Source organism: Macaca mulatta, chromosome 13 (assembly GCF_049350105.2).
Source record: "Macaca mulatta isolate MMU2019108-1 chromosome 13, T2T-MMU8v2.0, whole genome shotgun sequence".
Classification (NCBI taxonomy): domain Eukaryota; kingdom Metazoa; phylum Chordata; class Mammalia; order Primates; family Cercopithecidae; genus Macaca; species Macaca mulatta.
The window spans coordinates 52197035-52223374 of NC_133418.1; the positions used below are offsets into that span (position 1 = coordinate 52197035).

The 26340-nt window shown below is 35.1% G+C and overlaps 1 protein-coding gene and 1 long non-coding RNA gene across 25 annotated transcripts in view; both read left to right on the top strand.

Annotated features, from left to right (window-relative positions):
• The window catches only part of EXOC6B (exocyst complex component 6B), a 678312-nt gene that overhangs the window by 277437 nt on the left and 374535 nt on the right, over positions 1–26340 (top strand). The window lies entirely within an intron of this gene.
• Positions 1630–12432, top strand: LOC144333743 (uncharacterized). Its single transcript, XR_013402709.1, has 3 exons — positions 1630–1661; positions 6966–10934; positions 12243–12432. It is a non-coding gene; the product is annotated as an uncharacterized LOC144333743 (long non-coding RNA).

Consider the following 26340-nt stretch of genomic DNA (forward strand, 5'->3'; position numbering starts at 1 on the left):
GTTATAATAAGTTTGAGATTATTCAAAAAGTCTTTCTAGGATTTTGATTTGAATTGATTGAATTTGTAGTTACATTTTGGAAGAATTAACAGTTTTATAATGCTAAGTCATCCCAGTCATGGAGGAGGAAGATCTTTTAAATTATTTAATTGAGCTTTCCCCCAATCTCATGTTAAGAGTTTTGGACATTCTTTGTTAGATAAATAGCAAAATTCTTATAGTTTTTGTTGTGGTTTTCTACTTTATTTTCTAATTAGTTATTGCTGATATTGAGGAACACTATTGATTTTTATAGGTTGATCTTACATCTAGAAACCTTGCTTAATTAACTATTTTATTTGTTCTAACAGTCTTTTTGGTTCATGAGTTTCCTGTGTAGTCAATCATATTGTCTGCAGATAGTGACTTTTTTTTCTATTTGTATATCTCATTATTCTTTTTATTGTCTTACTGTATTGACTGGAGTCATCATTGCTTTGTTGTTCAATAAGGTGATAGTGAGACTCTTTGATTTCTAATTTTAAAGAGAATATGTGTGACTTTTTTTCATTGACTAATCATTATATAGGTTTTTGGTAAATAGCTTCTATTTAGTTGTTCCTAGACTCTTGATAATCCTTTAAGAAAACATAAATGTGTGCTGAATTTTATTGAATTAGTTTTCTATACATATTAATATAATATTTATTCTTTAGTTTATGAATATGATGAGTTTCATTGATAGATTTTTTTGGTATTAACTCATCCTTGCGTTTATTAGATAAACTCAATTTGATGAACATGTATTGCTACTTTTATAACATCCTGTAGAATTTAACTCCTTTTTATTGTTGCTTTATTTTAGGCCATATGTAATACAGCCCTGAAATTTTCATTTTTGGTGTGTTGTCCTTAGGTGGTTTGTAAGTCAATGTTGTTTTAGCCTCATTAAAATTAGTTGAACATCTCCCCTTTCTTCTATTTTATGGAATGACTTATATAAGAGTTATCTGTTCCTTGAAAGTTGTATAGAACTCACATATACAATAATATACATTTTTCCTTTGCCACACACTTACTCCTTTTTTCCTTAACATCTTGTTTCTGTGCTCCATGATTTTATTTACTCTCTTCAATAGTATGTATGGGTAAGGGAGTTCACAGTTGTAATTAAGCCAGTAGTCTATAGAAAAATAATCATGTTTATTCGCATCAAGTTTTAAGGTTAAGAGTAGGCCTCATAATTAAAAATTTAATGATTTTTTTCCCTCAAATAACATAAGGTCTGTGAAATGGCTAGTTTATTTTGTTTAATGTTATATCTGCCAGTACCAACATTACTTGGCATGTAGTAAGTACTCAGTAAATATTATTAAATAGTTGAATGAATAAATAAGTAGTAACTAAAGAATGCAGTATATTTGTTTGAACATATGTTGACTCAAATCTTATTATTTGTTTCCTTGTTTAAAAAAAAACACTTACTGAATTTCTCTTCTGCATGAAATGAATTTTGGAGAAGCAAGGATATATAAAAGTTAATAAATTATGCTTTAATATGATTACAGTATACCAGGAGAGAAGTTCCATTCTTTGAATGATTTTAATATGACCGCATTGTATCTCATCACTGTGTGTATGCTAGTTTTTATAAGAGATTAAGAATTTATGATATTAGCCAGGTGCGGTGGCTTATGCCTGTAATCCCAGCACTTTAGGAGGCCGAGGCAGGTGGATCACAAGGTCAAGAGATTGAGACCATCCTGGCCAACATGGTGAAACCTCATCTCTACTAAAAATACAAAAATTAGCTGGGTGTGGTAGCATGTGCCTGTAATCCCAGCTACTTAGGAGGCTGAGGCAGGAGAATCGCTTGAACCTGGGAGGCGCAGTGAGCCGAGATCATGCCACTGCACTCCAGCCTGGGTGAAAGAGTGAGACTCCAGATTTTATGATATTAAAATAAAACAGATCTTGCTCAAGTGAACTCCAGTAGTGATTCATGAGTATTGAAATAATTTAATCACACATTTACTAGTTGTATGTTGTTAGGCTACCTTTCTCATATATTAAATAGGATAATAATTACCTACTTAGTACAATTAATAAATTGAATAAATAGTGCTTAACTCAGTCACTGGTATGCATAATTGGCATTTAATAAATGGCAGTTATCCAAGGTCGCACCATTGCACTTCAGCTTGGGCAAGAGAGTGAGAGTCCTTTTAAAAATAAAACAAAACAAAAGAAATGGCAGTTATCTGGTAATTGTTATGTATCTCTGATGCTAATGGTTAGACACAGTATTGATATTTTTAAAAGTGTTTGGCATAAACTGTAGACATGTAGATAGGGGTTCTGGTCTCTGTCATCAATATACAAATTTTTAAAAATCCACATATTCTTAATTGTACAATGACCATATATAGTCCTAAGCTATGTAGAAACTACGGCATACTGGTTATTATTTAGAGATGATAAAGCTCTAGAAAAGCAGGAGGACCTTAAACTGCCCATTTAAAAGTAAATTATACACAGTAATATTCCCTACTGTTGAAATATTTTATATTCATAAATTTTCTATAGCAATTAATAAGGCATTGTTTATATGGCAGAAACGGGTCTCTTCTCCCATTCACGGTATTTCCTAGTTTTGAAAAGGTATAGTTAGTGGTAGAAACTCAGTTCTATTTTCTGGATAATATATGTTTATTTTCTGGACATTGATTTTCTAGGTCTATAGGGACTTTAAATAAATACTCAGATATCTCCATTAGAAAAGGAAGGACCAGAACATGTATAACTTCCAGTGCTGACTCTTCATAGCCTTTTTGGGGCTCTAATTTGTTACCTCTCTTTCTTTGTTATCCCATTCTCAAGTCACAAATTGGCATTACTGCATGGTAAAGGATAGTTCCTCATAATATTAATTACAAAGATTGTTTTAAAATGGATTACTTAATATTTGTAATTTTTTTCTTATTTTCTAATATATTTAATATTACTGTTAGGCCTTTAGAAAAAGGATTTAGGAATAAAGAAACGGGGATTGAGGAGAAAATAAAACCGTATCTCTCGCATTCCTTTACATTCTAATGCTTGTCTCTACTTCTTCCCTTTTCATTCTCTCATCAACCCTGTATATTTATCTTCTGTTCTTAGCACTATCCTGAAACTGTATTTTCCTGGACCTTTTGGCTCCAACTTTGTTGATCATTTTCACCTTATAATTCTTAATCTCTGTCTTCTTTTACAGTATGTTTTTCTTCTTCTCTACCAGTCTTTCTGATACTTGTTGCCTGTTTTGATCTTTGTGAGTTTTACTTCTTCTTAGTGTCCTTCATTGTTCCCAGGGTTTTACTCTCATCCTGCTTTTCTTTGTGTCTTGCCTTTCTTGAATGATATAATTTATTCTCATGATTTGGAATCCTAATGACTTCCAAACCTATATCTTTAGTCCTCAACTTTCCCTTGAGCTTTGGACTTATATATATTGCCTAGTGAACAGAATCGTTCGGATGTTCACAGGCAGCATAAACTCTATATCTCCCTATGTTATAAAATGAAGGCATTACCTCTTGCCCCTCCTGCCCATCTCCTTTTTTAGTGATGTCAGATAATAGTGTCATCTATGTAGTCACCAGCCAGAAACCTAAACTCTTCGGTTTTTCTGAATACCATCCAATCTCCAAATGTTATTTGCTAAATATAGTTTTACTCCATCTCATCTTTTCCTATCCTAAAATTATTGCCCTAGTTCAGATTCTCATCAGAATTATTGAAAATAGTCTCCTTATCTGGTCTCCCTACCATTATCTTAAACCCTTAACTCAGTTCTTACTATAGTCATAATTGTTCAACATACAAATCTGATATATGTGTTATCTGCTTACAATTCTGTGATTGGTTATCTGTGGAGTAAAATGTAGAAGTATAGAATACAATATAGTATGTAGAAGTATAGATAGTCTTCCATGTCTTATCATCCATATTTTCTTACTTTACTTTAATGATACTTAAATGCTTCCAATTCTTCGAATGTACCATATGCCTCTCATTCTTTCCTTATGCTAGCCCTTCTACCTGAATTACTATTCTCACTTATCTTACTAGTTCTTATTTATTTAGTTATTTATTTAATTTATTTATTTTTCTTATTTTTGATATTGAGTCTCACTGTCGCCCAGGCTGGAGTGCAGTGGCATGATCTCAGCTCACTGCAAGCTCCACCTCCCTGGTTCACACACTTATTTATTTTTTACTTGTATCATCCAGCAATTTTTTTTTAATGTTTCAGCTTAAACTCAGTGGACCCCCTACTCCTTCACATAGGATTCAGTGTATATTTATATTACTGCTTAACTTTATTATATCATCATATTCTAAACATGTTGCTTTTCCTCAATAGATTGTAAGCTCTTTTAGGGCAGATATTATATTTATTCACCTCTTTTTAGTCCCAGTACTTAGCACTTAGTATTAGTAGTATGTCATAATCAGTAAATGTTTGTTTTTGATTTTGAATAATTACTCTCCTTTTGACCTGCAGATGAATTCAGTATGCTAGTCACAGGGACTGTTATACAATATCAGGGCTGGGACCTATATGAGGGAAAACAGTTCTATTGGTGTCCAACGGAAGGATCATAACATAAGTAACAAAAAGTTCTAATATTTTGTCATTTACAATAGTGTTTATCTGAACTTTTGGCCTGGAGGATAACAAGGCACTCTTTGAATAAACATGGCAATATTTATTATTTTTAGTGAAACCGACCTTCCACTCACCCCCCTTTTATGGCTTTGCTGCTTATAAATTCCCAAAGGATTATTTGAAAAATCCTACTTATATCTGCCAGCCTTATCAGTAGGTCAGGAGTTCATGTATTGTAACAGGAGGTCAGATTTCGGTCATGGTCTTATAGATGGGGCCAAGCACCTGCAAATTCTTCCTTTGGTGACTAAAGTGAAGTACAATATCAAACAGGCAGTGAGACTTTTCTAGGAAGTGCTGAACTTTGGCAGGAAGGGCAAACTTTGGCAGGGGGAGGAGAGGGAAGAAAGTGAACAAGGGTCAGATAGTGGTTAATTGAGACATGGTCTTTGATATAATAATGCAGTGGAAGTGTGCAGGGCAAAGGTAGAAGTATTTTATGGAATTATTTTTAAAATTTTATATGGTTTAAATCTTCACATTCACATGCATTTTAGAGATGGGCAGGTAAGGGGCAGGATATAAAATATTTTATAGTAATTGAAGAAAAATATGTTTTTAAAAGTGGAAAACAAACTAGAAATTTTACTGTTAAGCAAATGATGAATAATAACAATTTGAGGTTCTCGTATGTAGTGTACTGGTAGTTATAAAGATGGATGGACTATGTGTCTGATGAAGACAGACTATTCTGTCTTGTAGATATTTATGAACTTTATTGACTCAGTTGGCCTTAATCCTCAAACCTGGCTCAATATGGACAAAGATCTGCGTGTACTTTAAGCTCCTTTATACACTAAAACATCTTTCTGAATCTGCTTTCATTTCACTCCTCACCCTGCTATCACTGGAAGGGTGTACATACAACCCATAACAAGTAGCTTAAGTGTCATTAGGAGAGACTAGAGGGGCAAACCTATAAATGTATCCATAAGCTTAGTTTGTGAGACTTGTATGTGATCTTCTTGTGGTTTCTTGATCTCCAGCTATGTACATCATCATCTCATTAACAGTTTAAATTCCTAGATCTAAAAAATGTTGACAAAATGTTCACCTTTGATTAATGTTCTTTTCTGCATATGTGTTATACTATAAAAAAAAGTTTAAAGATTTCTGACATCTTGGGTCCAGCAATAGCAGTTAAAATACATGGATGTTTTTAGTAAGCAGCAATCCCCCAGTATTATATGAATCATAAGAACTTCAGTTTTATTGAATTCTGCTCCATTCACTACAGGAGACTGTAAAATACCCTAAGATATAAGAGAATTCAGGATATCATTGTGCAGTGAATTCATTATTATAAAGGCTCTATCAAGTACAGTATTTCTCTTAAGTTTTCTTAATCAAGGGGCCTCTGAGATTTTACGAAAGCTCTGAATGCTTTCACAAGGCAAAATGCAGATATGTGCATGCATGTGACATTTGGCTTAAAATTTAGAGGCTCCCCCAATTCCCTGAATCTCATCCATAGACCCAGAAAGAATCCCTCCTCTAATGGGAAGTACAGATTTAGGTTTCAGGTATCTATTGACTACAGACCTTTGCCCCAGAATAGCTTTCCCCAATTCCATTTGAGTATCTCCTTGTTTAAGCCGCGTAAGAACTCCCTACCACCTTGTCTTTTTCTTAAATTTGGAAGCCTTGCCAAAATCTAAATCTAAAAGTATATTTCAAAGTGACCTTATTTCTGTGTCATAAATCTTTATTCCCTGAGCAGCCATTATGCATGGCAAGCTGATGACCTGTTTTTCTGTTAGGAATAAGTTAGCCTCACCAGTTAAACTAATGGTTTTGTCTCCTGAATTCTTCTGCTTAAAGTGATTCAGAACAGAGATTTAGAAACTATTATGAGAAGTGTTATTAATTGATCTCCCTGAGCATAGTAATTGTGTTACATTTCAGAATATTTTTCTACTAATTTACTTTTAATATATTTTTTAAGGGCTTGGCTATAATTAGAAGAAATGAATCAGCAGCAGAGGTAGAATTTACTCATAATTTATTTCTCTCTCTCTCTCTCTGTTTTTTTGGAGATGGAGTCTCGCTCTGTAGCCCAGGCTGGAGTGCAATGGCGCCATCTTGGCTCACTCCGCCTCCTGATTTCAAGCGATTCTCCTGCCTCAGCCTACCGAGTAGCTGGGATTACCGGCACGTGACACCACGTTTGGCTAGTTTTTGTACATTTGGTAGAGATGGGGTTTTGCCATGTTGGCCAGGCTGGTCTCCAACTCTTGACTTCAGGTGATCCGCCTGCCTCGACCTCCCAAAGTGCTGGGATTACACGTGTGAGCCACCATGTCTGGCCGTAATCTCTTTATAGTCCCTTATGGCCATTGCAGGGGTGTAGGGTAGAATGGTGTAAGATGGTCAATAATCTTCCTAGGACATGGTTCTCCCACTCTAATCTGAAGATTTCTACTGGTATAGTCTATACTGGAAGCTGGGAGAAACTACGGAAACCATAGTCATGCAACTAAAGATAATAGCAAGGAAAGGATTAGAAGAGCGGAAAAAGGAACAGACATAAGCATTTGTAAGTGACATGTTTCCTGAGGTGTTAAGATAATTTCTTAATGAAATTGTTTTAAGAACTTTAGTAGCTATTGACCATTACAGTAAAGCACTTGGGAAATAAATAACTGAAGAGTCAAAAACATTACTGAAGTTTTCATTAAAAATAATTAGTTTTAGTATTCTCAAAGTTAGACTTAAGATACTTTTGTAGTAGTGTTTGAAGACTTGTTGTTTATATATATTAACATAGTATCATCTTGGATTTTATATAACACTTTGCTCTGCAATTTCATAGTGCTTCATAAATTTGACTACTTTAAATAAATGATGTGGTAAATACGGGGAAAACACCTCGTTATGTAGAGACTACCTCACTCTGAATTATGTTGTGAAATAGTTCTTTTTTGGCACCAGAATGAAGATTTTAGGGTTCTTGTTCTTGCATTTTTACCAGAAGCACTGTTGCTATTTAATAACAAACAAATTTAGTTTAATTATCTAATAACCCATAAAGTTAGCCTTAGGAATTGGAACATACACTTAAAGTTAATCCGAAGGATTGGGTGTATTTTCAATAGTCAATTTGATTTTTTTTTTTAATGAGATACTTCAAAAAATATGGTCAAACATTTTTGGTATATCTTGATCTTAAGAAAATTGATTGGCAAATGAAAAAAGATACAGATCAGCCTCATATCATTTTTGCCAGTGCATCTCACCAACCATTGATCTGGCAGTGAAAGGAAATAAACAAATAGATCTGTGGCTGGCATTTTAGCTTTTATTAAAATTGATAGTGCTTCCCATAGCCTAGTATTTTTTTTTTTTAAGAGCTATCTTGATTCTATTTTAAATCTTGGAATTTTAAAAATTAATTTTATGTAATTAGTAAATATCTATTATTTGAATTCTCAATTTCTCACAAAGATACTTAAATTAACATCTAAATTGGTTTTTATATAAACACAAGTGGGGTCATTTACAATTCCTATACTAGAAATTAAGGCAAATGGGAAATGCCTGTAAAAATGCAAATTGTAGGTGCTTAGGGTTTGTGAATAAGTTTCTTTCTTTTTAAATATTTATAAAGATGACATTACAAAGATAGGGAAACAACACTTTATTTCACCAGTGATAAGAAATGGGAAATTGTGTATATAGAAGTCTAGCATTGCCAGAGATACAATTTGATGATTCAGATCCTTGTGAAGTCATTTCTGGAGCTGTATTTGTAGGAAACACTAGTCTCATCAATTTATCTGTTAAAAAATATAAAAGAGGGCACCCACTCTTTCAAATGTCATTGAAACTTGGTGTGCTATATTGCTGTCTTGGGCTTTTTACAGTTAATATTAGTCTATTTAAGTATATTCTGAGAAGATCTACCAAAAAAGAAAAGTTAAACTTTATTGAAGCTAGCATGTCCTAATACACTGAAAGGTACAGAGATGGCAAGGACACTTTCTGCTCTCAAAAAGTTTCTAATTTAGTAGATGTAAACAAAAGCTGCTTTGTAAGAGACCTGATGAGGACTCAGTTTTAAAAAAAGAATCCATCATGTTTATTTGAAACATATACGTTTTTCTTGGGAAATAAGAAAAAAACAAAATAAAACATGGAGCTTTTAGTGGAAAAGCTTTCCTGAGAATAGTAATTTGAAATGAATAGGTGTCATTTTCAAGTCTTCTGGGATATCATTGGTTTTAGAGAGGAATTCTGATGTTTCTTCCTTGAAATTTATTTTTAAGAAATTCAGGTGACTGTTTAATGTTTCAGGAGTGGATATTTAGACACTATTCCTCTTGATCTATCTGTAATTGTTTTATTTTCATTTTAAATGGACTTTATTTTCCATCTCAAAATATTCATCTGCTATTTCACAACATCTAAAACAAATGCAAATTACATCTTTGAGGAGCCAATTTATACTATTGGAAGAGCTGGAAGCTTTCTGATTTGTTTCCATGGTAATCTTGAGTACTCCTGAACAATAAGAATGTATTTTAAGTAGTTTCTTTAGAGATATTTTTTAATGTGGAAAGTTTGCCCTGAAATGTTTGGTAACTCCTAGTCCGTCTCTGACACTTAGCAGGTTGTCTCATCAGTCTCCTGCCATATCTCACTGCCTCCTAGTTTCACTGACCCACTAGTGCCTGGTGAGGTTAGATAGGCATAAACACTACATAGATCTTAGAGAAAAAACTAAGGGTGAGATACTTTGTGCACTGCATTGATAAGGACACAGGAAAAGCCAGTTATAGCGATAACTTTCCTGCAGTATGGGCTAATGGGCCCCGGTTTGTAGTAGCTGTGATCTAACTTTTTATAATTATCATATTGCTCTTTTAACCTGGTGACCTTATTGCCCATGGGCATACATATCATTTAGCCTTGAATAAAACAAGGTAGGGGAAAAAGAGAGAGTGTGTGTTTTGTTTTGATCTCTAGACATGCTTGCATTCATTTTTCCAAAATGCTTACTTTGGGAAGATTAAACTTCTCAAGTGTGCTTACCTTCTTTTTAATAATAATATCTCATGTGAATAGCTTTAGACACCACAATAATCTGATAACTTCTTTTCAAGCTCTGACAAAGAAGAAACAATTCATTTTCCATGTAACACCCAGTAATCCTTCTAAATACAATTTTAACCTTATCAAGACAGTGCTTAAAATACTTCTGTTTCCCATTTTTCTCAGAATAAAGTAAGTTTCTTTATCTAGTCTGTATAGTCTTCCATATTCTATCCTTAGCCTAACTCTCTCACCTCATTTCTGGTTGTTCTTTTCCTCCTGCCTACTCACAGTTTATGCACCAGATACACCATACTCCATGTACTCTCACAGTGATGCCTTTGCACAGGCAGTTCTCTTTCCTGAAAGATACTTCTCATTTTCTTTCTTCCTTTTGGTGACTTTTCCAAATTATACCAAATTTCTTCCATTACTGAGATATCTGGATTTTTATTTACATCCTGTTCTCCCTTATCTCAGATGTCTGATCAGATCTCTTACACATTTTGCTTCCTTTCCCTATTTCTGCATTTTTTCCCTACAACCTAATTTGGTTGTAACTGCAAGATTTGTTTGTTCATTTTTAAATTTTCAAAATTTCAGAGGTTTTTGAGGCTTGCCCAAGATGCCATTTATTACCTGGTTTAATATTTGTCCCAATAGTTTTGAATGTCATGTTGGGGACACATAAATAACTACAGCCAGAGCCTCATGATCTAAACAATGAAAGATCATATAAGGGAGAAAAGGAGTTTCTTTTTCTTTTATAGATGATTTTGGTCATTCAGATGTTTATATAAGCAGCATATGCCAAAATGATCTTCTTACCAGAAACAAATACCATAGCTGGAGCTCATATTTATTTACAGTTGATTATAGTAGGTGTAATGAAGGATTTGTTTTTTAACCTATGAATAGAATTGATTTATTTTAAATTGTGAAAGTTTGAAAAAGCTGAGTTTGGGACTGTAGTAGATTCTTTACTTTTTCAGATTCTTATAACTCAAACCAACAATCTAGAGGTGAAATGCTAGAACCTCTAGAGGTGAAACTGAAACCAACAATCTGGAGGTGAAATAGTATGGGGCTTAATGCTGGACTAGAAGCTCAGTCTCTTTGCCTGTCCCTATTCAAGACCTCAGGCAATGTAAGCAAGATCCATCTCTCTCTCTCTCTTTTTTTTTTTTTTTTGAGATGGAGTCTTGCACAGGCTGTCGCCCAGGCTGGAGTGCAGTGGGGCGATCTCGGCTCACTGCAAGCTCCGCCTCCTGGGTTCACGCCATTCTCTTGCCTCAGCCTCCCCAGTAGCTGGGACTACAGGCGCATGCCACCATGCCCAGCTAATTTTTTTCTATTTTTAGTAGAGACGGGGTTTCACCGTGTTAGCCAAGATGGTCTCAATCTCCTGACCTTGTGATCCACCTGCTTCAGCTTCCCAAAGTGCTGGGATTACAGGCATGAGCCACCGCGCCCAGCCTATCTCATTTTTTTAAAACTTCATCTTCTTTAACTAGACTTTCCGAAAATCTCAGAATTCTGGGTTATTCTCACCACATAGAAGGAGCTGAATAAATAATTGTAAAATGAATGAATGAATAAAGTACCTCAAAAAAGTACTATGTGAAAAATTAACAGACCTGTAAAAGGCTATGAAGTATGCTAAGAAAATTGAGTTATTTTGATTGAGGTTAATATAGTTTGTTGGTCTATTAAATGGAGTTTTAATAACTAAGGTTAGAGATTTCTCATTGCCCTGAAATTATAAGAAATGTTGACATACTTTTTACAGTATGAAAATGAGGTCGGCTGGGTGCGGTGGCTCACAGCTGTAATCTCAGCACTTTAGGAGGCTGAGGCAGGCAGACTGCTTGAGCCCAGGAATTTGAGACCAACCTGGGCAACATGATGAAACACTGTAAATAATAGTATTTATCTCACAGTGTCTCTATGAGAATGAAATGAAAAAATCTATGTAAAAACACCTGGCGTAATGGCTGAGAATATTACTAAATCATAAAGAAACATTTCTTTTCACAACCTGAACACACTCCACCTACACCTGTCTCCTTACCTCATATTCATATTATAAAAAGGACTTTTAAAGAATGCAATGAGAAAGGAAAAAGACTTGGAACTAGACTAATATGTGTGTTGACATAGATCCACAGATCAGCAAGAAAACCTGTACATTTCCATAATCTATCCACATTTAATGTTACCTTTATAAAAATTATAATCTAGAGATTAAAAAACCATGGAGTGGGCCGGGCGCGGTGGCTCAAGCCTGTAATCCCAGCACTTTGGGAGGCCGAGACGGGTGGATCACGAGGTCGGGAGATCGAGACCATCCTGGCTAACACGGTGAAACCCCGTCTCTACTGAAAAATACAAAAAAAACTAGCCGGGCGAGGTGGCCGGCGCCTGTGGTCCCAGCTACTCGGGAGGCTGAGGCAGGAGAATGGCGTAAACCCGGGAGGCGGAGCTTGCAGTGAGCTGAGATCTGGCCGCTGCACTCCAGCCTGGGCTACAGAGCGAGACTCCGTCTCAAAAAAAAAAAAAAAAAAAAAAAAAAAAATCCATGGAGTGTCAGGAGGAGAAGGGCTTTTGTATACCCTCTATGAATGCACTTAGTTACCAAGAGACTATATTCTAGGGGTCAGAAAGAGAAAGAAGGAAGGAAGAAAGGAAATAAAAGAAAAAAGAAATAAGGGAAGGGAGAAAGGAAGGGAGGAAGAAAGGAGTGTTTTTCAAAAATTCTGTATTAGTCTGTTTTCACATTGCTGATAAAGACATAAACCCAAGACTGGGAAGGAAAAAAAGTTTAATTGGACTAAACAGCACAACATGGCCCGGGAAGCCTCAGAATCATGACCAGAGGTGAAAGGCACTTCTTACATGGCAGTGGCAAGAGTCAATGAGAAAGAAGCAAAAGCGGATACCCTTGGTAAACCTATCCGATCTTGTGAGACTTATTCACTATCATGAGAATAACATGAGAAAGACCAGCCCCCATGATTCAATTACCTCCCCTTGGGTCCCTCCCACAACAGGTAGGAATTCTGGAAGATACAATTCAAGTTGAGATTTTGGTGGGGACACAACCAAACCATATCAAATGCCAGTCACAAAAGATAAAGAAAAGCTGAGGAATTTTTCAGATTAAAAGAAGCCAAAGAGACGAGACAATTAAATACAACACATTGTCATAAGCCAAGGATTTACAAACTTTTTCTGCAAAGGTCCTGATAGTAAATATTTTAGGCCATTGTGTCTCTCTTATAGCCACTTAATATTACTGTTATAGTGCAAAACATCCAGACACACTGTGTTAATTAATTAAGTGGTTGTGCTCCAATAAAACTTTATTTACCTAACGGGTAATGGAATGGGTTTTATCCATGGGCCATGGTTTGCTTATCCCTATTCTAGAGTGAATCCTCTACCTGTGGGAAAGTATGCTATAAAGGATATTTCTGGGTCCATTGACAAAATTGAAATGTGGGCAGTAGATTAGAAAAACGTTAACTTTTCAGAAATTGTATTCCGTGATTATGTAAGCAATTATCCTATTCTCAGGAATGCACAATGCAGTATTTAGGAATAAATAGATATGATACATATAACAATTTCAGATGGTTAAGAACAAATATATATGTAGAAAATGATTTATATGGAGCAAATGATAAGGCATATGGGGCAAAATATTAACAGCATATGAATCTGGATAAAGGCTACATGAGTTTTTTTTGGTACTCTCCTTACACTTTTTCTGTAAGTTGAAATTTCTAAATAAAAATTATAAGTATATTTAGTCATATATGCAAACTACACACACACACACACACACACGCATAGACCACAGTAAAGGAAAAGATATAAGAAATTTTGAAGCTCTTTTATACTCTCCTGATAGATACCTATAAAAAAGAGAAAAGTTAACCAAAATATGAGTTGAAATGAAAATCTGGTGATTAATGTAACAAGGAAAGCCAGCAAACATCATCCTTGGCCTAATCTGACTGCACTTAGTTACCAAGAGGCTGTAGTCTAGGGGCAAGAGGTTTTAGTGCAGTCTAAAAATGATGTTGGGAGCCACATTTTCCAGACTGCAAAACACAGGGTACCTTGTTTAGTCAGCACAGTTTAGGTCAAATGTGGTTATGAAAAACAGATGAATTCTGGTGATCAAGTTGTACTTTGACAAATATCCCATTGTTTGAACATGTAGTAATTTCTGAAAAATGTGAAGCAGCTTGGACTGCAGAGATTGAGTTCTCTCTTCTCAACTCCCTTGCCTGCTCACAAAGGTCTTGTCATCGTGGGGAGTAGAAATAACAGGGCAGAAGAAGTATGTTAGATGCTCCCCTCCCCCTTCTTTTTTTTCCTTTTCTTTGCTCTACTGGCAAACCAAGCAGTTCTGGGTAAGCTGTTTTGTCAGCTGGAGGTCTTGCACTACTCTGGGCTTTTGGGGCAGCTTTTGTGCTTCAGTTTTGTGGATATTGCTGTGTTCTAGTGAGTTCGATACTTTGAATTTATCCCATTGATCAAAAAATGGTACTTGAGGTTAGTGAGGCATTGTTATATGTATTTCACTGATTCTCTGGCTGTGATCTGAGAGTCGTTATTTCTGCCAATGCCTATTCCCAGCTCAAGCTGCTATCCATAGAGTTCTGTTCCTACAACTTGAGAACTACAGTAATAACATAGCAGGCCAGAGATGCTTGGTGCAGAGAACTATATATAGAGTGAAAATCCTCTCTGTTTGATTTGTCCATTTATATATACGTTTGCATTATACTGTTTTGTTGCTTCAGGTTGTCTCACTTCATTTACTTTATTCATTCATTTATTCAATAAATATTTATTGCATAATTCTAGTATGCAGAACACATGGTTTATTGTTATGGCTTTGGACAGAATTTCTGTTCTGTATGGTTTAGACTGGTGCTGTGCTATCTAATGTGGTAGCCACTAGCCACGTGTGGCTTTTGATTACTTGCAGCGTGAATATTCTGAATCAAGATGTGCTGTTAAGTGTGAGATATACACCAAAGACTCATTGCCAAAAAAGAAATGTAAAATATTAATAATTTTGATTTGCATGCTGAAATAAGAAGATTTTTTATATATTAGGCTAGATAAAATATATTATTAAATTTAACATCACCTGTTTTTTACTGTGGTTACCAGAAGATTTTAAATTATATATTGTGTTCACATTTGCATCTTACATTATATTTCTGTTGAATATCGCTGCTTATCAGATATCAATGAATATATAATGAACCCTTAGCATTTTACCCCCTCTCTTTTATAGTGAAGAAACTTCTTGGGTAGTGGCTCATACTTGTAATCCCAGCACTTTGGGAGGCAAGGCAGGAGGCTTGCTTGAGGCCAGGAGTTTGAGACCATCCTGGGCAACATAGTGAGACCTCATCTCTACTAAAAATTAAAAACAAAAATTAGCCAGGTGTGGTTGTACATACCTGCAGTCCTAGCTACTTTGGGAGGTGAGGTGGGAGGATTGCTTGAGCCCAGGAGTTTGAGGTACCTAACAGTGAGCTATGAGCATGCCACTGTACTCTAGCTCCTGTCTCGGAAAAAAAAAAAAAGTATTTTTCATTTCTAGTGTTATTACATTTAACATTTTTGTAAAAGAATATCAGCCATGATTTTATTGAGCCCTCTTTTAATCTACTTTGAATTTTGATGATGGTCAATACATCTCCAAAATAACATCAATTTTTGTCAACTTGATATACCATATCTGAATAAATTTAAAACCTTGGTGAGTATCTCTGGGCAACCTGATTCATTAATAAGAACCTAATGTTTATAAAAGTAATCAATATGACCCAGAAATCTTGGTTCTTTTATCTCCATCAATTCCACTAGAATTTTTATATAAGCTACTCAAAACTATAAGGAGAATCTCCGTGTATATATATGTATTTTTTTGAGAAAGGGTCTCACTTTGTTGCCCAGGCTGGGAGTATAGTGGCATGATCTCATACAGCCTTGAATCCCCCTGGCTCAAGCAGTCTTCCTAACTCAGCCTCCAGAGTAGTTGGTACTATAGGCATGTGCCACCATGCCTGGCCAGGTTTGTGTGTGTGTGTGTGTGTGTGTGTGTGTGTGGTTTGTTTTTTGTTTTGGTATTTTTTGTAGAGATGGGGGTTTTGCCATGTATCCCAGGCTGGTCTTGAATTCCTGGGTTAAAGTGATAAAATCCACCTGCCTTGGCCTCCCAGTGCTGGGAATATAGGTGTGAGCCACCCTGCCTGGCCTGTTTTGTGTTTTTAACTATTCTAGCTACAGAGAAATTAGGGCATCTGTGAAAAATCTACAGGAAAGATCTTACTGGATAACTAAACTTTAGAGGGATTCCCAATAATGTCAGGAAGAAGATAAAGACAGATGCTAGGACGAAGATGCACACTACCATCTGCCATGTCCATTATTTCCAAAGTCTTAGGATGAGGGGGAAAAAAAAGGAAAAAAGATAGACGAATTTAAAAATCAGCAAAACATACACAGTAGCATTTCTGTAGGTTAATTATATCAATGGAGAAAATACAGTTTAAAATAAATAAACCTTCTAATAGGTTACATAGAAATTAACCTAAAATATGTACAAGACCTTTATGATGAAAATTTCAAAATTCTTTTAAAGGACATAAATGAAGTGCGGAATAAATGAAGAGAGCTAACTCTTCATAGATAGGTTGTTCATACAATGCAAAGTTGTTGATTTCTCCTCAATTTAATTTGTAAAATCAATGATCTCAAGTAACAGTGTTAATAGGAAGTTTGTAGTGACTTGGGAGACTTTTTTCTGATTCATCCAGAATTGCTGTGGCGTATAGGCTAGTGGCTGGCTGTCAAGACTTGAGGGCATATTGTGATGGCCCATATCTCAAAGAAGCTCTCTTATATTTCTACAAGAAAACGTTTATGAGAATGTTTATTTTGGCACTTGTTTTGGTACTTTTTTTTTCTGGTAGCAAAGAGGAGAGGTAATTAATTGAGGTATTCATTACTAGAGGAATGGGTTAGTAAAATTGGTATTTACAACCCCAAAAATATACACATCTAATATGTATCAACAAAAACCTTTACAATTTTAAAAAAGTGATGATAAGATATTTAAAAATTTGTATTTACATATGATTGAATGCAATATGCAACATATAGCAAACAATTATAAATAACAAACAATATTCAAATGTGGTAATATATACATATAGATTTCAGAAATACTATGCTGGGGAGATCAAAGTAAGAAATAATACAGTTGATAGTACCATGTCATTTATATAAATTAAAACAAACTCAATAATACTATATATGTTTATTTTAAAAGCATATTTTAATAGAAATAAATATAAAATATTGACTTGAATGACATATCTTATATTCTCAAATGGGTGCCTATACTAATGAGGGGAATGGGATTGGAAATGGGACATGAAATGAGAACAAATTTAAAAATAACAAGACTGCATGCATCAGCAATGTATCCTGGACTGAGGGAACATTTTAAAATCAATTCTTTGTATGTGATTCCCTATAAAAAGTTAATAAAATGCTTTAAACTGTTTCTGCTTGCGTGTCATATTATCAGAGATATCCCATTCATATTTGTCAAAAGGCCGTCACTGGGATTTTCCTATAACGCTACTTTTAGCTTGAACATCTTGACAGAATTTCCATGAAACACTGGTGGAAGATTTTGTATATAATTTTTTTTTTTTTTTTTTTGAGACAGAAGTTTGCTCTTGTTGCCCAGGCTGGAGTGCAATGGCGTGATCTTGGCTCACCACAATCTCCGCCTCCCGGGTGCAAGTGATTGTCCTGCCTCAACCTCCCTAGTAGCTGGGATTACAGGCATGCGCCACCAAACCCGGCTAATTTTGTATTTTTAGTAGAGATGGAGTTTCTCTGTGTTAGTCAGGCTGGTCTCGAACTCTCGACTTCAGGTGAGCCACCCGCCTCAACCTCCCAAAGTGCTTGGATTATAGGCATGAGCCACCACACCCGGCCTGATTTTGTGTATTTCTTATCTTCCTTCTGTGCAACTTGAAAACCAGCAATTCTTTTTAAGGCCATTAATGCACATGTCAGGCTACACACAAAGTGTGTACCATTATAGAGAACCAATATGAAAAGACTTTGGTGCTTACAGCATGGAGTATGTACCCCTCTAATATTCCTAATGTGAATTCTTAGTCACTACACATTCTTTGAAGTTCAGTCTTTCCACAGAAAACAACAACAACAACAAAAAACTAAGTAGTGCTTTAATAGAACTATACTTTATTCATTTTGTAAATATTTGTTGCAGGTACATTTTATTCTGTGCCTGTCGGTTTCAAACCAAATAGCAAAATAGACTCTGAAGAGGTACATCTAGGAATTCCTTGCCTAAAAAAAGAATTCCTTGCTAAAAACTTGAATGGTATTGAGGAGTTTCTTGTTCTTGAAGAGTATGTATTAAAATAGGCGAAGAGATGTATATGATCTGATTAACAAGTTTAGTATTTGCATTGTAAGCTTTTTATCTCTAGTTGATGGGAAACACATTCTTTCCTTGAAATAGTTTTGATGGAGGTTTCCTGAAACCACTTTAGGCCTGAAGTTTAGTGTGACTTAGTCTTAAAAGTGTGATTTGAGGGAGGGGAGAGTTTTAGAAGGAAACTTTCATCCATTCCTGAAGAAAAGAAACCAAAAGCTACACTTGTCTGGAAGTGGAGACTATGGGACTAAGCAGAAAAAACTGCATAGAAAAGAATAATATAGTAGAAATAACATGAGATAATATCAGAAAACAATTGCGTTGTTCTCAGTAATCTTTGTAACTTTGGCTTTCAGTTTTCTTATAGTGACAGCAATTGCAACATAAAGAGTTGTAGAGAAGAATAAATGAGATAATTACATTGTTTTTTATAAACTCTTAGCTACCACTATGCCTACCTAGTACATACCAGGTATGATGAATCATTAATGTATATTGATTCTTTATAGTAAGAATTTCTTCTTAAGCATGCATGAAGTTGCCTCTTCTGCTTCCACAAACCTTAAATCCAACCCTTACCTCAATCAAGCCTGTTAGGTAAAGTTTATTTTTATGAAGTGTAAAATTAAAACATACCATCTTAAGTTTTAACTGTATGCCTTTTAAACCTGAAACATAGATTATTTTACTCTTCTACTTCTTTTTTTTCAACATAATTCAAAATACTTGTCCCCTGTGGCCTTTGTGATATATTCTTTATGAGCATGGCAAGCACTGAGGATATAGTTTAATTTTTAGTGCTGTATCTATCTCCTTCTCAAGCAGTTCTTGAAAGTAAAAAACTAGAAAATAACCGAAGTTATGACATGCTTATTAGAAGGAAGAATAATTTTTGTCATTTTTTTGGTTTGACCCTACATAGTTATAGCCCTAAGCTGTTTTATAGTCAACATCCCACACTGCTGAATCATTTCAAATTGAGGAGCTTTGTTATTTTCCTACAGCACTTTCATACATACTTTATCTCATTGAGTCTCACTCTACCAGTCTGAGATATACAGGTTTTATAGTGAATATCTAATATTCACTTGATGGTTAAGGGAATTGAGGTTCAGTGAGATTAATATGTCTGCTCAGTGAATCACAGAGATAGTGATTGGCAAAACTTGGATCAAAGCCTGTTCTTATGAGTCATATTCGAAACCTCCTTTGAATTTATAGTAACCTTGATGTTTCTGTTACAGGGGCAAATACTGTGCAGTTAAGACAAAGACTTTTTCTAAAATGATACATTCTGAAGGTATTATTAAAAAATAAATACATTGGCTTTGTTTTTCATTAATTTTGGTATTTGAAGTGTGAGGAGAAAGAGCTGTTTATACAATATTTATTTATTTATTTATTTATTTGAGACGGAGTCTCGCTCTGTCGCCCAGACTGGAATGCAGTGGCCGGATATCAGCTCACTGCAAGCTCCGCCTCCCGGGTTTACGCCATTCTCCTGCCTCAGCCTCCCGAGTAGCTGGGACTACAGGCGCCCACCACCTCGCCCGGCTAGTTTTTTTTTTTTTTGTATTTTTTAGTAGAGACGGGGTTTCACCAGGTTAGCCAGGATGGTCTCGATCTCCTGACCTCGTGATCCGCCCGTCTCGGCCTCTCAAAGTGCTGGGATTACAGGCTTGAGCCACCGTGCCCGGCCTATACAATATTTAATTGAAGTAATGCTCTTGGTAGTTTCTGGAAAAACTACACTAAAAATTATAGTCATGCCCTACCTTCTAATATTGGCAAAAACTTGGAAATCAGATACAAGGACCTGGAGAAAGACAGTCATATAAACCACATTGGTTTTGGCTTAGAAAAATGACTGGGTAGTGAGAGATGATGGGCAAATATGTTTAACAGTTTGCTTCAAAGATTGGGAGTGTTGCCTTATGAGAAACTCTAATAATGTGTTAGTGTCGTCATACAAGGTCCCTTTGGGCCTGTCAGAGTCCTGCAACTGCGATGTAAAATTTCAGCCTTGCTGAGACAGTTCTCTAAAGTTCATCCTAAGGATTTATTTTTAATGAGAAATTATCCTGTGCTCTCTGCTCTTCACTGTAGACCTGACTTGCTCGGGAAAATCAGGAGGGAAGGGGCAGACGCTAATACTGCTGTTTTGAAAGGATCACTGCCAGGTTTAAGTTAGGCAGAGCCAAGCTCATTCTGGACTAGTCTTAGGGTAGATCATCCTTCATTGAATTGCCAAATAGCCCTTCATAATGCCAGGTTATTGTGCAGTTTGTTCCAGGATCAGGCTGCATTTGGGTCCTCCCATTCAGAAAAGAGCAAAAATTTCCCCTCTTTCCAGGCATAGCTTTAGTACTGTCTTAAGGGAGACCTTCAGATACTTGACTATTTCAAAATAACTTTTGTTGAAATTTAGGAATAATTTTAGGTAAATTATATCTACTGTGTAGGATGTCTTCTGATGCCTGAAGTCGTCCCATATTGTTATCCCAGAGTTGTGTACTTGATAGCTACTATGTCTGTAGTCTCAAATGGCAGATGCCGGAACCAAAAGCATTGTTTTTTTTGTTGTTGTTGTTTTTTGAGACGGAGTCTCGCTCTGTCACCCAGGCTGGAGTACAGTGGCATGATATCAGCTCAGTGCAACCTCCGCCTCCTGAGTTGAAGCAATTCCCCTGCCTCAGCCTCTGGAGTAGCTGATATTACAGGCGTGCATCACCACGCCCAGCTAATTTTGTATTTTTAGTGGAGATGGGGTTTCACCATGTTAGTCAGGCTGGTCTTGAACTCCTGACCTTGTGATCCACCCACCTCGGCCTCCCAAAGTGCTGGGATTACAGGCGTGAGCCACCGCGCCTGGCCTTACGTTTGCCCTCACTTATCTGATTATCATTTTAGGTAAAATTATTAAATTGAATTAAAGGAAATATTCACTTAAAGTTTTCTGATACCTACTAGCCACTCAGAAAAGTCAAAACTTTGCATTCCTTAGAAAAATAATTTTGGTGTACAGTTTTACCATACTCTCAACAATACTGGGTGTTGTATTTTTTTCTTTTGCTAATTTGGTAGGGAAAAATGGCACATTGTTAATTTCACTTGCATTTTCAAAATCACTATTCATTGTGGACATTTTTTCTAATGTTTAGAGGCCATTCATTTCCTTTTTGTATATGCATAGAATGTTTATGTTTTATTTATTAAGACTTTTTTTGTCTGATACATGTGTTTTGAAATTCATGCATGTTGTTGCATTTATCAGTATTTTCCCTTTTGATCCTGGGGTGATATTCCATTTTATGAATATGAAGAACATTGGGCTGTTTCCACTTTGGAGCTTATAGCAACTCAAGCTGCTAAGGCATTCCTTTTTATTTTTATTTTAAAATTTTTTTTGAGAAGGAGTCTTGCTCTTGTCATTCAGGCTGGAATGCAATGGCATGATCTTGGCTCACTGCAACCTCCACCTCCCGGGTTCAAGCGATTCTCCTGCCTCAGCCCTCCTGAGTAGCTGGGATTACAGGAGCCCGCCACCACACCTGGCTAAGTTTTGTATTTTTAGTAGAAACGGGGTTTCACCATGTTGACCAGGCTTGTTTCGAACTCCTGACCTTGTGATCTACCCACCTTGGCCTCCCAAAGTGCTGGGATTACAGGTGTGAGTCACAGTGCATGGCCTGCTATGGCATTCTTACACAACTCTTTTAAATGGACCTAGGTACTTTTCTTCTATGGGAAATTACCTACTCGCTATCATTTTGTCGAGGATTTCTGGATTTCCATTGAAGTCAGATAAAATACCCTATATATTTTAACACTTTGAAACTTAAGGAGATTTTCTTAATGGTCTAGCATACAGTATAATTTGGTAAATGTTCAGTATACACTTGAAAATAATGTATATTTTACAGTTGTTAAGAGTGTTCTATAAATGACATTTTGATTTACCAGTACTTTCTGATTTGGTTCTGACAGTATGTAGAGAAAATATTTAAGACAATTGTATTATAAATGGAGGAGGATAGAGATGTAAAGGGAAGTAAGGTTTCTACTCTACTCTGGAACTGGTAAAATGGAAACACCAGTGTCCTATGGTAAATTATGTATATATAATGTGATATCTACATTAACCACTAAGAAATGTGTAAATAGATACACTTGAAAACACTACAGTTAAATAAAAATGGAACTCTAAAAAAATGGTTATTCAGGGAACCTATAGGAAGGCAAGAAAAATAAAAACAAGGAAAATGAACATAAAACAACAACAAAAAAACCTGAGAGACGTAAGTCCTAACATGTGAATAATTGTATTGAATGTAAATTATCTAAATATATCAATAAAAAGGCAGATATTGATAAAATGGATTAAGAAATATTGTCTGTAGAAAAATCACTTTAATGATATAGGGAGGTTGAAAGTAAAAAGGAAGGGAAAAATACAACATGCAAACATTGATCGAAGAAAAGCAGAATAATCTCTATTAATATGAAATGAAGTAGACATCAGAGGAAAGAAAATTACCAGAGATGAGGTTTATTATATAATGGTAAAAGGGTCAATCCATCAAAAAGTTGCATACCCCTAAATGATAATGATTATGCCCCAAACAACAAAACTGCAAAATATGTGAAGTAAAAACTAGTAAAATAGAAAGGATAATCAGATGAATCACTATTCTAGTTGAAGACTTCAGAATTCAAAACTTCAAAAATTGGTAAAATGACTGGTCAGGATTTCAGTAAGGATACAGAAAAAACAACATCATCAACCAATAAGATGATAAACTGACTTTTATAGAACACTGTACACAACATCAGTAGAATATTCATTCTTTTCAAGCATCCGCAAAACATACTAAGTCAGAGCATACCCTGGGCAAGCAGACCTCAACAAATTCTGAAATCACATGTAGACTTCAATGGAATCAGACTAGAAATTAGTAACACAACTATAAAAGGAAAATCTCCAAAACCTCTGAAACTACATAATACACTTATATATAATGCCTGGGTCTAAGAGGAAGTCTCAAAGGAAGTAAAATTGTATATTGAACTGAATGAAAATGAAGATCTGTGGCACACAGTGTTGGGAATGAAATTTATAGCACTAAACTGTTTACACTGGAAAAGAGCAAAAGTCTCAAATGAATAATGTAAGCTGTCATCTAAAACCTAGGAAAAGAAAGGCAAAATAATCCCAAGGCAAGTAGAATGAATGAAAGAATAATAAGAGCCAAAATCATTGAAACTGAAAGCAGGAAACAATAGAGAAAATCAGTGAAATAGATTTTTCTCTTTAAAAGATTTATAAAATGGACAGACCTCCAACATGACTGACAAAGAAAAGGAAAGAATAAACAGATTATTGATATTAGGCATAAAACTAAAGCAGGGAATATCTATAGAGACACTATTGATATGAAAGGGATAATAAGAGAACACTATGAACAACTCTATATACATAAATTTGACAGAGTAAAAGACATTGGTTAATTCTCTGAAAAACACAAACTACCACAATTCACCCAACATGAAATGGATAATTTGAATAACCTGATGACTATGAAGGAAATTTAATTAATAATTTAAAAACTTCCCTCTAGGACTGGGCACAGTGGCACATAACTGTAATCGCAGCACTTTGGGAGGCGGAGGTGGGAGGATTGTTTGAGCCCAGGAGTTTGAGACCAGCCTTGGCAACATAGCGAGACCCCATCTCTAAAAGCAAACAAACAAACAAACAAACCAAAGAAACAAACTTCTTTCTAAAATCTTCAGGCTCAGGTGGGTTCACTGGAGAATGCTACCAAACATTTATAGAAGAATTAACACCAATTGTTACAGAAATCAGAAATGGAGGGTACGCTTTCCGATTCATTTTATGAAGTTAGTACCCTTAAGGTAAAGCCAGAAAAAATTAATATAGAAAAGGAAACTACAGATTAATATTCCTCATAAATATAGATGCAAAAATTTTAAAACAAAATCTTAAGTAGATTACAGTAATGTATAAAATGAATGTATGACCCAGTCAGGTTTATTTCAGGGATGTGTAAAGAAGAAAATCACATGATCATATCATTTGATGCAGAAAAAGCATTTGACAAAATCCAAAACACATTCATGATGTAAAAACAACAACAAAACTAATTCAGCTGGATAAAAAACGTATGTCAAAACCCTGTAGCTAGCTTTATATTTAGGGGTGAAAGTCCAGATGGTTTCCCCCTAAAATTAGGAGCAAAGCAAAAATATCTGCTCTCACAACTGTTATTCTATATAGTGCTGGAAGTTTTTTCCAGTGCATTAGCGTAAGGAAAGGAGATAAAGGACATGCAGAGTGGAAAGGAAGAAATACAACTGTGTTATTTGCAAATAACCTGATGATTGTCTATATTGAAAATCCTCAAGTATCCACTAGTAGGACTACTAAGTGAACCACCTAGTACTAGTAAGTGAGTGCAGCAAGATGGCAGGATATAAGATAACATATATCAATCAGTTGTTCTTCTGTATACTCACAATGAGTATGTAGATACAGAAATTTTAAATGTGGTATTATTTATGATTGCTTAACAAAAAGAAATACTTAGTTTAAACCTAAGAAAAATCTACAGAATTTGTATGCTGAAAACTACTAAATGCTGATGGATAAAATCATATATGTAAATAGATGGAGAGACATACTGTGTTTGTGGACTGGAAGACTCAACACAGTAAAGATACCAATTTTTCCCAGGTTTTTACAAAGATTTAATGAAATTCCTATACATTTCCAGCAAGATTTTTGTAGATACAAACAAGATTATTCTAAAATTTGTATTGAAAGGCAAAATAACTAGAATAGCTAAGACAAATTTTAAAGAAGAATAAATTGGAGAAATTAACTCATATAATTTCAAGACTTATTATATAGCTACAGCAATCAAGATGGCATGGTATTGGCAGAGGCTAGACTGTTAGATGAGTGGGACAGAATAGAGAACCCAGAAATAGATTCACAAAAATATTTGACAAAAATAATTCAACACATAGTGTCAGAACAATTGAACAGCCATAGACCAAAGAGAGAGCGAGAGTGAGCGTGAGAGAGAACATAGAGCTAACCTCCCATTTTATGCAAAAATTATTACATTTTATGCAAAATGGATTATAAACTTAAATGCAAAACTATACAAACTTCAAACCAATTAGAAAAAAAATAGGGGAAAATCTTTAGCATCTAAGCTTAGGCAGAGTTCTTAAATTTCCCTCCAAAAGTACTAACTTTCTTTCAATGTAAAAGAAAAAAATTGGTTGGCTGGACTTCATCAAAATTAAACACTTTTACTCTACAGAAGACTCTGCTGAGGATAAAAGATACAGTGGAGTGGGAGAAAATATTTGCAAACCACTTATTTATCTAGAATATATAAATACTTAAAAAAAACTCATCAGTAAAACAAACAAACAAAAAACAAAAGAAACAATGCAAGTAGGCAAATGAGCAAAAGACATGAAGAAACAATTCACCAAGGCAGATATACTGATGGCATATAAGCACATGAGAAGATATTCAACATCATTAGTCGTTGGAGGAATTAAACTTAAAGTCACTACTCTGCTATCAGAACAGTGACATCTAATGCTCGTGAGGTTGCTGGTAAGAATATAAAATAGTAAAATGTAAAATGGCATAGTCACTCTAGAAAACAATTTGGCAATTTCTTGAAAAATTAAGCAACAACTTCCATATGACCCTGCAGTTGCACTCCTGGGCATTTGTCCCAGAGAAATAAAAATAAATGATATGAAAATAAGTAGATTTCAGGCAGAAAACTATACAGGAGTGTTTATAATAGCTTCATTTATAATGGCCCCAAACTGGAAAACAACCTAGATGTTCTTTAACAGGTGAATTGTTAAATACCTGTGGTACATTTATATAATAGAATACTACTCAGCAATATAAAGGAAAGAACTATTGATATGTGTAACAAACTGGATAAATCTCTAGAGATTTATGCTGAGTGAAATAAGCTAATCAAAAAAGATTACATACTCCTTTCCATACTCCTAAAAAACTTAACTGTGTGTTAAAATAACT